Consider the following 14,643-nt stretch of genomic DNA (forward strand, 5'->3'; position numbering starts at 1 on the left):
CACTACTACCCTGTGTAAAACAGTACGCACTATCAAGAGAGGCAGAGGAGGGGATAAAAGAAATAACACATGCGCTATTAGAACAAGGGATTATTGTGCCATCGAATTCACCCTGCAACACTTGTATTTATCTGATCAAAAAGCAAAGGGTGGGGCTTGGAGGATGATACAGGATTTAAGGCCACTTAATGACGTCATACAGAAAGAATTCCCACTTGTCACAAATCCTGCATCCATTTTACGCAGTGTCACAAAGTCGGCAACATGCTTTACAGTGGTAGATTTGAAAAATGCATTTTTCTCAGTACCACTGGACCCAGAGTCACAATATCTAACATCATTTACCCTGGGGGGGAAGAGGTACGAACATTGCAGGTTGCCCCAGGGATACTGTGAATGTCCAAGTATCTTTAATAGAATATTACATGAGGATCTCAGGAACATTGACACAATGGGCACAATTATTCAGTACGTGGATGATCAGTTAATTTGTGGAGAGAATGAGGAAGAATGCAGACACAAATCAATAATATTGCTCACCTTGCTAGCCTGCAACGGATACAAGCTAGACAAACAAAAGTTGCAGTATTATTTAACAGAAGTGTTATATCTGGGTCAACTCATATCAAAAGATGGCAAGCGAATAATACCAGACCGGGCGGCAGCAGTGCGTGTCGTCAACGAACCAAACACAGTAAAGAAAATGTAAACATTTCTGGGCATGGGCAATTACTGCAACGCCTGGATATTAGACTACGCCGCATACATAAAGCTCCTATTGCACGCATTAAAAGAGGCACAGAGTGAAAACACAAGATTGATATGGACCCCAGTATTGCATACAAACTTTGACACACTCAAAGAATTGATTTCAACAGCACCAGTCCTAGCGACCCCTGATTATGACTGTGAGTTCCACATGTTTTCCCACCGTAATAGAATACTGATGACAGCAGTATTGCCACAAAAAACATCCCTACGACACAAGCCTCTAGCATACTATAGTGGGACTCTTGATGCAGTAATGTAAGGTCACTTCGCATGTGAACAGGCTCTAACAGCAGCTAAGAGCCGTCGCGTTTGCGATTGAAAAGAGAGCCACAACCGTGATGTGATGTTCAGTAACTTTGTGGAGCATTCACTGTTTGCCATCCTTGAAAGATCAAAGCCTACATTAACAACACATAGAGCTACAGCATATGAAATGATTCCTTCCAGTGCAAACATACACATAGTACAGTGCAAAACAGTAAACCCTGCCACCTTTCTTACGGAGGTCTGCACAATAGAAAATATGCAAAATCGTGACTGTGCCACATACAGGGGAGAGGATGATAACATCCCCAAAGCAAATGAAGACACCCTCGAAGAAGCAGAAATACATTTCGTAGATGGCCTAGCGTCAATAAATTCAGAGACAGGAGCTGCGGTAGTACGGGTGGAAGAAGGGGAATATGAGATAATTGTGCAAAAACGGTTGCCAACACACTTCTCAGCACAAGCGGCAGAATTGGTAGCGCTGATCGAGGCATTACACAAAGCAAATGGGTGCACAGTAACTATTTATTCAGATTCAACGTACATGACCACAACAGTACACAGGCTGTCACGATGGGGGAGGAGAGGGTTCAGAAGAGCAGATGGGTCCCCGGTACATCATGCCGAGCTTTTGAAAGAACTAATAGAAGCATTAACAGAACCAATAATGGTGGCCCTGGTTAAATGCCAGGCCTCACAAATAACAATGATTTCATATCATTGGGAAACGCAGCAGTGGATGCTGCTACCAAAGAGGCAGCCTACTTGACAAGGGAAGTACAAGGTGAATTTATGTTAAATAGAAATGTAGAAGAAGAGCAGGGTGAAGGATACAACTCAATGCCAACTTCACAGATAATTGACTTGCAAAAACAAGCCCCACCTGAAGAACAAGAGTTGGGCAAAAAGGGGGTGCAACCAGTCACTGACTACCCTCCTCGGGAGACAAAATAGTACAGGAAAAATAGTAATGCCTGTGGAACTATTAGAAATAGCATTTCAGCAATTGCACTTCCCCACACACAATGCAAAACAACACATAGCTGCAGGCTTCCAGGAAAATTGGTTTGTGCCAGGATTTCAGGAGCATGTGGCAAAAATGGTGATAGAATGTACAACATGTGAAACCTACAATTCAGGGAGGACTTTGAGAACACTGAGAGAGACACTGCCCCACACCATTCCGTGAAGTGCATATTGACTATGCAGACATGGGAGAGAGGTGTAATGGAGCACAATATATCTGATTGTGGTGGTCTGTCCCTTTTCACGTCAGGTGGAAGCAGGACCCTGCGTCCACACAGATGCAAAATGTGCGGCTAATGGGAGGCATTTCATCAAACAAACTGTTTAAAGCGGTAACTGCAATGTTGGGTATTACCCACAAACTGTGTTGGATTTATCACCTGCAAGCGAACGGGTGTAGAAAAAATAAACAGCCTCCTTAAGAGCAGATTGTCAAAATTGTGCCACACCCTAAAGAAAAACTGGGTGTACTGCTTGCCATTGGCCCTATTTGAATTGAGAAACCAGCCCAGCAAAGACCACCACTTGCCACCACATGAACTAGTGACTAGGAGGCACATGCACACCCCACTCTCACCCTTAAGAAGAATGTCAGATGCACCCAGAACAGAAACAGTAGTAGGTGAGGAGTTCCAAGATTACTTGAGAAAACTGACCAGAGCAGCAAGGACAATTGAAAAGCAGATAGCCCCACCCTTCAAATGGGAAAGTGAAAGTGACACAGTAACTCCGGCCACAGATAGCCCGAATGCCTAACTAATGCCTGGGGAGACGTTATATGTGCGCAGTGTTGTGAGGAGATGGAATGCTCCAAAATGTCTCGGCCCCGAATGCCTAACTAATGGCTGGGGAGACGGTATATGTGCGCAGTTTTGTGAGGAGATGGAATGCTCCAAAATTTCTCGGCCCCTATGAAGTAATTTACTCTACACCCACTGCGGTGAAAGTAAAGGGGCAGAAACACTGGATTCATCTATCAGATATGTGCAAGGCACATAACACTGTTACGGCAGAGGAGGAAGAAAGGGTTGAGGAAAGGACTACACAAACATAACATCAATAAGGATAGAATGAGGTAATATAGCGAAACTTGAACAAAACCAAATTGAAAAAGAAAGAGAAGAAAACAATGAACTGTAAAGAAATAGAATGAAACATGTACAAAAGAGAAATAATTACGTGTATATACAATTTAAAGACACCCGCAAAAAACATATAGCAGAAATTGCAAAGGTGAGCTCTCTCAGTCTCTCTCTCTCTCTCTCTCTCCCTCTCTCTCTCTCTCTCTCTTTCTCTCTCTCTCTCTCTCTCTCTCTATCATGCTCCCCTTTTTCTCTAGTATCCTTCCATGCCCTTTCCTTGTCTGTTACTGTTTCGATTCCTGTCTCTCTTTTTTATTCAGTGGTCCTTTTTGGTTATGCGTTAGGAAAAATGAAAGTAGATTATGTGACTGAAATGTTTCTGTAAAAGTAAACGACCAGTGTTTGCTTAACCCAATTGTATTTCACTCTATAGGCTCGCCAATGGCAGAAACGAGGGCCCTCAATGCCAGCGACTCTACAGTAGATAGCAATAGGAGGAATGATCATTACATTAGGTTGTACTCCTTTGAATGTGGAATTTGCTTCTCCACAATTTTGTTCTTCTCACTATTGTTTGTTTTAGTACTGTACTGGGTGATATCTTTCATATCTATAGATATACAAGAGGCGGGAGTGAAACTCATACTAATGGATCTCATTTAATATGGGATGGTTTCAAGCTAATAAGTGTTTATCATTCCCCTGCTAACATCACCACTCTGCACAAAAATAAAACTGTCAGAGCTCCACTGGTAAATGATTCCATAACTGACTATTACGAGCCTGAATTTAATGTGTATGATATAAATGTCCCTGACTCTAATGCTTTTTGAATGACCGGGCCAGAGCCTGGTCGTGGAAAAAACCATCCATCTTCTGTCAGGAGGGTCCTGAGGGTAGAGGCGTGCCCACTTAGCTAAAGGGAGAAAGGCACACAAGAAGCTGGACTACAAGGAGTCCTGTAGACAAGAAAGGATAGGCAACACAGGCTGTGAACAAAAAGGGGCAGGGAATACAAAGATACAAACACGCTGGGTTCCCTCTTGGGGTGTACGCAGAATGGGGAAAGAGTGTTCCACAGACCTTTGGAAACTCCAGCCTTCTGCACACATTGCCATTACAGGGGCCCACTCTATATGCTCATGGCTGGGAGCAACAGCAGTTTGTGTCTGTACCTGAAACCTAAGGCATGAACAAGGTAACAGTACTCACAAGACTGAAGCCTGTACAGGTCCAGCAGGAACTGAACAATGACTGCTTCCTGAAACAGGAACCAGTACACTGTAAACAATGGCACAAAGTACAACACTGAAACGCGACAAGGGAATGGGCAGAGATTGCCTGCTGGAATCCAACAGTCAAACTCTGTACATAGGATTTACGTAAAACACAAGTGAAGACAAGAACAGAAATATCCAGGGAAAAGGAAGTCAATGAGAGCAAGGTTCAGAACAGAGAACCGGAAGAAAGGAAGGGCAGAAACCTAGTATCTAAATGCAGGGAATGGCGACCGGAAACTGTACATGGGAATCAAGAACAGTAACTCAGGGCTGGAAAGACAAGAGAAGCTGGAAGAGGGAAATTAAGGAAACAGTATAACTGAAGTGGATAACCAAAGGGGAGGACTGAAGACTCAAGGAAGACAAGGACAGGAATCATGAACAGAGGGGTGCAGGCAAGGGAAAGAGCAAGGGAGCAGTAGCCAGGAAACAGAGGGCTTTAAATAAGGAAGAGAGCAAGGGGGCTGTAGTCAGGGAACAGAGGGCTGCAAACAAGGAAGAGAGCAAGGGGGTTGTAGCCAGGGAACAGAGGGCTGCAAACAAGGAAGCAGGGCTGCAGTATGGAAGGCACAGAGGTGCAGGCAAAAGGCAAGGGAGAGAGGGCTGAGAAGCAGGGCAGCAAAGCAGGAAGCACAGGGCTCTGGAACAAGAGCAGGAACTGGAAGCCACAGGACACAGCAAATATCCAAGGAACAGGGCAACAAAGGGCTGGTAGAAAGCTCAATGGAAGAGGCCTTTGCTCCTGCGGGCAACTGCTTAAATACTGAGCTGCCCTGTGCTGAAGTAGGCTAATTAGCAGCACCTGGAGCAGCACACCTGAATGTAATTGGCCTCCGCACTCTCTAGTCCTGGGAAACCAAAAGCTGCACTGTTCTCTAAGGCTTCTGGGGATTGTAGTGCTAGAACTGCTGTATAGGAATAGCCAGGAAATGGGAACTGCCACAAGGTGCATTATGGGACATGTAGTTTGTAAAAGTAAATACGAAAGTTTCAAAGCCTTGTAAACGGAAAATAAAGACAATACTATGAATAGGTGTTCTCCAGGGAGTATTACGGAAACAATTGAGTCCCAAATAGTCCACAATGGTTGCCAATTGGTGCACCAGTGGCACAATTGTGACATCTTCACAAACCTGCCTCTGCATTGGCAGACCCCATCTAAAGAAATATAGACCACAAGCCCCCTAACCCCACACCACGTTTGATGTAACAGTTGCCTGCCCCTCGACTGTGTGCCACCCCAGTTCACCCTCTGTCACTAACCCCATGCACCCATATATTCTTCTCTGTGCTAACAAACAGTAAAACTGCCTTCATTCGATCTAAAGAGATAGTTGATGAATGTGTTATTGAAAAATTGTACTAGATAAGATACCTGGACCCTTGTACTCTAACTTTTATTGTTCAGGATTGAAGCCTAATGATGTACACTACATTTTGAGATTTATGAGTAATGCTAACATATGTATGCCAAAAGCGCAAATGTTAGATAGTCTGAATCACAGCAACATGGATCGCCTGACCCTGCGCCCCTCCCAGGTTAGTCCAGCTGACCCGCCTGCTCCACAAAGTTACCATCTGAAGCCAACCGTCTGAAAGATCAAAGTCTACATTAACAACACAGAGAGCTACAGCATATGAAATTATTCTGTCCAGTGGAAACATACACATAGTACGTTGCAAAACTGTTAACCCTGCCACCTTTCTTACTGAGACCTGCACAATAGAAGATATGCAAAATCATGTCTGTACCACATACATGGGAGAGAATGATAACATGCCCAAAACAAATGAAGACGCCCTGGAAGAAGCAGAAATATATTTTGTAGATGGCCTAGCATCAATAAATTCAGAGACAGGAGAAAAACATGTAGGGGCTGCAGTAGTGTGGTTGGAAGAAGGGGAATACAAGATAATTGTGCAAAAACGGTTGGCAACACAGTTCTCAGCACAAGCGGCAGAATTGGTAGCGCTGATCGAGGCATTACACACAGCAAATGGGTGCACAGTAACTATTTATACCGATTCAACGTACATGACCACAAAAGTACACAGGGGCTGTCACGATGGGGAAGAAGAGGGTTCAGAAGAGCAGATGGGTCCCCAGTACAACATGCCGAGCTTCTGAAAGAACTAATAGAAGCATTAACAGAACCAACAGTGGTGGCCCTGGTTAAAAGCCAGGCCCACACAAATAACAATGACGTCATATCATTGGGAAACGCGGCAGCGGATGCTGCTACCAAAGAGGCAGCCTACTTGACAAGGGAAGTACAGGGTGAATTTATATTAAATAGAAATGTAGAAGATAAGCAGGGTGAAGGATACAACTCAATGCCAATTTCACAGATAATTGACTTGTAAAAACAAGCCCCACCCGAAGAACAAGAGTTATGGGCAAAAAGCGGGTGCACCCAGTCACAGAGTACCCTCCACTGGAGACAAAATAGTACAGGAAAAGTAGTAATGCCTGTGGAACTACTAGAAATACCATTTCAGCAATTGCACTTCCCCGCACACAAAGCAAAACAACACATAGCTGCAGGCATTCAGGCAAATTCGTTTGTGCCAGGATTGCAGGAGCATGTGGTGAAAATGGTGGTAGAATGTACAACATGTGAAACATCCAATTCAGGGATGACTTTGAGGACACTGAGAGAGACACTTCCCCACCCCATTCCGTGAACTGCATATTGACTATGCAGACATGGGAGAGAAGTGTAATGGAGCACGATATCTGCTTGTGGTGGTCTGCCCCTTTTCACATCGGGTGGAAGCGGGACCCTGCGCCCACCCAGATGTGAAATGTGTGACCAAATTCTTAGTGAGAGAGGTGTTTTACCAGTGGGGGATCTGTGATGTCATACACTCCGACAATGACATGCATTTCGGCAACAACCTGTTTAAAGCAGTAACTGCAAAGTTGGGTATTACCCACAAACTGTGTTAGATTTATCACCTGAAAGTGAACAGGTTGTAGAAAAAATAAACAGCCTCCTTATGAGCAGATTGTTAAAATGTTGCCACACCCTAAAGAAAAACTGGGTGTACTGCTTGCCTTTGGCCCTATTTGAATTGAGAAAACAGCCCAGCAAAGACCACCACTTGCCACCACATGAAACAGTGACTGGGAGGTACATTAAGAAGAATGTCAGATGCACACAGAACAGCAACAGTACTAGGTGAGGGGTTCCAAGATTACTTGAAAAAACTGACCAGAGCGGCAAGGATAATTGCAAAGCAGATAGCCCCACCCTTCAAATGGGAAAGTGAAAGTGACACAGTAACTCTGGCCACAGATAGCCCAAATTCCCAATTAATGCCTGGTGGTATATGTGCGCAGTTTTGTGAGGAGATGGAATGCTCCAAGATTTCACGGCCCCTATGAGGTAATTTACTTTACACCCACTGCAGTGAAAGTAAAGGGGCTGAAATACTGGATTCATCTATTAGATGTGCTCAAGGCACATAACAGCGTTACGGCAGAGGAGGAAGAAAGGGTTGAGTAAAGGACTACACAAACATAACATCAATAAGGATAGAATGAGGTAATACAGCGAAACTTGAACAAAACCAAATGGAAAAAGAAAGAGAAGAAAACAATGAACTGTAAAGAAATAGTATGAAAAAGTGTACAAAAGGGAAATAATGACATGTATATACAATTTAAAGACACCCGCAAAACTGCAAAATACATATAGCAGAAATTGCAAAGGTGAGCTCTCTCAGTCTCTCTCTCTCTCTCTCTATCATGCTCTCCTTTTTCTCTAGTATCCTCCCATGCCCTTCCAGTGTCTGTTACTGTTTCGATTCCTGTCTCTCTTTTTTATTCAGTGGTCCTTTTGGTTATGTGTTAGGAAAAATAAAAGTAGAAAATGTTTCTATAAAAATATATGCAAAGCAAAAGTAAACAGCCAGTGTATGCTTAACCCAATTGTATTTCACTATATAGGCTCACCAATGGCAGACACGAGGGCCCTCAATGCCAGCAACTCTACAGTAGATAGCAATAGGAGGAATGTTAATTACATTAGGTTGTACTCCTTTGAATGTGGAATTTGCTTCTCCGCGATTTTGTTCTTCTCACTATTGTTTGGTTTAGTACTGTACTGGGTGATATCTTTCATACCTATAGATACAAAATAGGGGTGGAGTAAAACTCATACAAGAAGGATCTCATTTAATATGGGATGGTTTCAAGCTAATATGGGCTCACCATGCCCCTACTAACATCACCACTCTTCACAAAAATAAAACTGTCAGAGTTCCACTGATAAACAATTCCATAACTGACTATTACGAGCCTGAATTTAATATGTATGATATGAATGACCCTGACCCTTCTGCTTTCGTATTATCACATGATGACCTCTATACCGACCTCTATACAACCGCACAACCTAACTCAAGCAGCGACCATGTAAATGATGGAAATTAGATCCCCACCCTAGCTTTTGATATATTGGGTGGGCAGCAAGGTGGCCGGTGGAAATCAGGGGCAACAGATGGAATATTTCCAATCCAATACCGGGTTTGCCGAAAAATCAGGAGCGCATGTTGCACTTTTGCACCCTCTGCCAACGCGGACAATGGGACACTATCACATGTAATAGCAGCAGTGCATAACCTTGGCGAAAGGATGAAGGAAGGAGGAGTGCAGACCAGCACGTGGTTCGACAACCTATTCGAATGGGTCCCATCATGGCTCGGGATGAACGTTAAACTGCTGATACCCATCATCGTCTTTTTCTTGCTGATCTTTTGTGTGTGCTAACTGGGACTCAGGTCATATGCAAAATCTATACCTAACAGTGCAATGATGATGGTGACATTTGGCCACGTAGCAGGAGCAGTACAGATAACAAATGAGGCATAGGTCGAAACGGGAAATGACTCAGAAACAAAATATAGAATGACTGCTATCTATAACACTGGGTACATTGTGGATCCACTATGGCACACCACAATTAAGGCGCCCCGGGAATTAGAATGGTATGATGAAGTAAGGGTAGATTTGGAGGGGGACGGGGGCTGCATCTACTTGACCTGTACTCCTGAGTAATATGCACGAGCAGGGGAAAGCCTTAGGGTGGTGTGTAGGGCCAGGATGCCACAAAAGGGAATACCTGGTGGGACGAAGCCATAGCAGAAGGAGCAGAACTGAAACGTTTGGGAGAGTTGCAATATTCATTACTTAGTAACGAAAGGGGGGAATGTGAGGGAGGAAGGGTGTCTCAGTCCCCTGTGCATTCCTACCAAAAGCGCACGTCATGCTCATTCCGCGGTTGACCACGCGCCCCTGGCCAAGGTGTGTGGCATCCATTGAATGACACATAACTGTGCATGGCCTACAAGCCAGGAGACTCCATTTTGTTTAGTTACTGACTCCATTTTTTTCTATTAGGCCATATGAAAACGCTGAATGCAGACCTGCATCCCTCCCTGTTTTTGTCCGTGCACAGTCAGCCAGCCAACCCCCAACCTCCTCCCCTCTGCATTCCCTGCAGCGGCCCTGTTCTCACGTTAGCTTAGGCGTGAGAAGTAACAAACCAAACACTCTGCCTTTCCCCTTCCTTTTTACATCACTGCCCTGTGAATGACCAGGCCAGAGCCTGGTACTGGAAAAAAACATCCATCTTCACAAACCTGCCTCTGCATTGGCACACTCCATCTAAAGAAATATAGACCACAAGCCCCCTAACCCCACACCTCTTTTGATGTAACAAACCCCAGTTTACCCTCTGTCACCAATCCCATGCAGCCATATATTCTTCTCTGTGCTAACAAACAGTAAAACTGCCTTCATTAGATCTAAAGAGATAGTTGATGAATGTATTATTGAAATATTGTACTAGATAAGATACCTGGACCTTTGTACTCTCACTTTTATTGTTCATGATTAAAGCCTAATGATGTATACTACATATTGAGATTTATGAGTAATGCTAAGATATGTGTGGCCAAAAGGCAAATGTTAGATCTAATCTAAATCACAGCAACATAGATCGCCTGACCCTGAGCCCCTCCTAGATGAGCCCAGCTGACCCGCATGCTCCACAAAGTTACCGTCAGAAGCCAACCAATGAAGGAGCACCATCCATATGTGCAACATACTGACCAGTCCCCTTTGTCCAATGAACTCTATCAACTGAATCCCCTGTAGCACACGTCATAGATTGATTCATATACTGATTGCAAATCACGCATATATACTCCAGAAAACCTTACACTTTCGCATTGCTTTGGAGACAAATTCGAAATAGCCACATTGCAAACTTTGACTGTCCAATTTGTCAAATGATCACTTTTCCCTATCTAAGCGATTTCCCTGTGTGTTCTCCATTTTGTTGTATTTTGTTGTCTGTTGGTTTGTTTTGCTTTACATTCTTATTTGTTCTTTTATTCTCTTTTTAAAGATTTATTGAGCCGTTTTGCTTTCATTTTTGTCTTTTCTTTTTATTATTCTTCTTTATTCTGTCTGGAGATGGAGACACAACATTCTGAGGCAACCGCCAGCAATGAAGAGATCAACCTCATCACTGTCCGTGAAGACTCAGAAGATATTGCGAGGGTGTAGCTGCCAGCTCCAGCCAAGAAGTACCAGTGCATGAGTGTCATACCTTCTTTGTGATGGCAGTACTTCAAGGTCCCTAAAGTCACTCCATTGTCACAGCGGTACAGTGGACATTCTGTCATGAGGAAAAGATTTCGCTGGTCTTTATGACATAGATGGAAGCAGGTTGGCTGTACATTGTGGGAAACTGACTAGACAGATGTATTGGTCATAACGACCACATTCTAAGTCACGACTAATACTAACCCCCACTGTGCAAGAAATCTAAGTGTGAACTTGTATATTATATGAATCTGAAATATGATATATCTTGTGTAACAACCCATCAATAATGGGCTTGCAAATGATTATGTATGTCTAACCGCCTCATCAGGCCTTTTTATGCAACATCAGATAATAAAATGTGTGAAATTATATAAATGCATTTGTGGTGCTCTCTAATCCAAATACAGATCGAGTGATATGATCAGTTTCATGTGTGCTACAAACACTACCGACCTGGGCCAGACAGGCGGGTAGCTTATGTCCCTGTTTTCTATAAAACATTGTGGTAAACTTCCAAGATGGCGCCTGACATCTGCTGCAGCATTTCAGTCTTCCAACATACACACTGTTCTCTGGCTCCACCTCCAGCTAGGGAAACTGCTCATATGGATACTCGGACCAAAGCATTCTGCATTGCTACATTTCCTAGCGAACGCTCAAATGTCCGATCCTTTCTGTCCCCTGTTTCCAAAGCTCTCCTTGACATACTTTGTTTGTTACTTATTGTTCTCCCCCTCTCTTAGGATTCACTCACCCCCATTTCAGCCCTCCTGATCATTGCATTACGTGTCGGCTTTTTGCGCTCTTCCGGGTAGGAACGGCTTGCTAACTTCCCCATAGCAAGGGCTTCGCTCCTCTTTCACGGGTTCACTAACTTCTTGTCATTTCCTTGCAGATGTGTGCGTGCTGCACCAGAGATTTTGAATACAAGATCCACTCTTGCAACATTCCTCTGCTTAGTGCGGAATCGGTCTGAAAGGCAAGAAACACAGCCGGTCTGCAACCAATGCAGACACAACGCTACATTGCTTAGCAACAGGTTGGTAGGGCTTCCTCTATCTGCCACCTCTTTCCTCGCTACCTTGCTTACAGTCTGTGTCTTCAAACTATTTTTAGGCACACGCCGACCTCAATCCTCTCTGTTTCCCGGCACCAAGTCTTCTATCTGCCTACATTAAAACCAGATTGGGTATTGGGTATCAATTTCTGTTCTACAGAGTATTCACAGCATTCCTGTTGAAACCCATTTAGTAATCGGTCATTCTATTCTCACTCTCTTCAGTTACCCACTCTCCTTCTGTAAAGAAATTTAAGTTACCACATCAGTCAAGATTCTCCTCGTCAGTCTGTGGAATGATTCCGAAACCATCTTGAGAAGATTTGCAGGGTTTTCTGCCCCAGAGGTTTTCCCTGGAAGCCCTGTTCTCCCTGAACCTTTCACAGGAGCAGGGGAATAGGGTGACCAGGAGAATTCTCTTATCCCCAAACTGCTGCCTCGGATTCAGGTCAGTGTTAAAGGTTTGGGGCATGGTAATACACACGGTGCACATTTGTACATTCATTATCACACAATCTGTTGCAAGGTGCGCAGTTGAGGAATCTCTATGGTTCCTACGCAGAGCCTGGCATCACAGCATTCGTCAACAACCTGATTTGTTGCCACTGGCAGCAAGAATATGAACATTCAGGAGCAGATTATGGCACCATGGAATCTGCCTAGGTAGCAATGCCCAGCAACCCACTACCAGACCTGCAAAGCCACAGGCCACAGAGGAAGCACAACCACCGCCACCAAATATGTCCTACTCTTAACCTCTCCCACCAACTTCATCTGGTGACAATGATGGAAGTGTCTCCTCTGCCGCCCCTGCCCTGGGGCCGCCACACAAATGCAGGTCTCCAGTAGGTGGCATGTTCACCTACAGGAGGTGATGTATGCCAATAGTACCAAATGCAACCACGTTTGAGACAATTGAGGATGACTGGGTGGAGCATGGACTAAATTAACAGTAGTCACTTTTTATATTAGCTTTTTTTTAACTATCTTTTCAGGTTTGTTTTTACCTGACTGTTACTTAAAATATATATAAAGCGTGTCCAAAATAATTGTTTACTTTCCTACTATCATTTATTTATCCATCCCCCTCCCCCGCCCTTCTTAATCCCATAATGCATCTTTTCAGAACCACCATACAAGTTTAAAAAAGGATCTTAAATGGGAGGAGGACTTAACATTAAACACCACAGCAACCCACCTGGTAACAGTCCGCCACCCATGTTAAAGGCCCAAATGGAACAAGGTTCTCTTAACATAGGCAGTGGTATTGATACTGGCAGTCATGTATTTGTATTTGTATTTGTTTTATTTGTATAGCGCAAACCAGGCCCGAAGGCTACCGGGCGTGTATCTTGAGACAATGGTTACAACAGGGTATTGCATTACAAGACATAAATAGGACATAAAGTTGAACATAGGAATACACACACAATACAGATTTGTGATTAAGTACAATCAAAGGCATTCTTATTGAGCTTTCAATTCGTCTTCGGATGAGACTAGCCAGAGTTTGGCTTTGTGTTTGAAGGAATTCAGGGAGGGCAAGTTTCTGATAGGGAGAGGTACAGAGTTTCAGAGTTTGGCTGCCAGAACTGGGAAGCTGGCCCCACCGGCTGTTTGGAGCTTGAATCTAGGGATCAGTAGGCTCTGGCTGGCAGAAGACCTTAGTGATCGAGGTGGGGTATACTGGGTAAACCTGGAGGATAGATAGCTCGGGCCTGGTTGTGCAAGAGATTTTAGTGAAATCCTTTGGGTTACTGACAGCCAGTGAAGGTTCTTCCTGGTTTCAGAGATATGGGCTGATCTAGGGATGTTGAGGGCAGCTCGGATGGCGTTATTTTGTGCAATCTGGAGTTTGTCGATGTTACCTTGGTTGGTGCCTTGGTACAGTGCATTACAGTAATCCAGTTTGGACATGACCAAGGTCCTAGCAAGGGTGGTGCAGTTCTGAGAGCAGAGAAAAGGGCGACAGGCTGTGATCAACTTGCAAGTGTAAGCAAAGGCAGAGGCTACTGCGTTAGTTTGTCTGTGGAGGGAGAGAGTGGAATCTAGGTAAATGCCAAGTGTTTTAGTATCTCTGGAAACTTTTATGGGGTTACCATCGATATTGAAGGCGTTGAACATAGGGTTCATCTTGTTGAGTCTTTGCTGTGTTCCAAGGATGAGGAGCTCAGTCTTATCATCATTGAGACAGAGCTCATGTTGTGCCATCCAGGTTTGGATGACGTGGTATATGTCATTTAAAGCTTTCGAGTCTACCGTGTAGTCACCCGTGATAGGGATGAGTATCTGGGTGTCATCGGCATAATTGGTGTAGGTGACACCCAGATAATTGAGCGCATCGAACAGGGGTTTGGTGAAAACATTATAGAGTGTAGGGGATATGCAGGACCCTTGGTGGACACTGCAAGGGACTGGCGCAGGGTCAGCAGAGGAGATGGGGGAGAATACCCTCATGTGTCTATTATCCAGGAATGATTTGATCCAGTTAGTGGCATTATCAGAAAAGTAAGCTGCCGTTCTTAGATGATGACAGAGGAT

The sequence above is a fragment of the Ambystoma mexicanum genome, chromosome 7q (assembly GCF_040938575.1).
Source record: "Ambystoma mexicanum isolate Mex_15411 chromosome 7q, UKY_AmexF1_1, whole genome shotgun sequence".
Lineage (NCBI taxonomy): Eukaryota > Metazoa > Chordata > Amphibia > Caudata > Ambystomatidae > Ambystoma > Ambystoma mexicanum.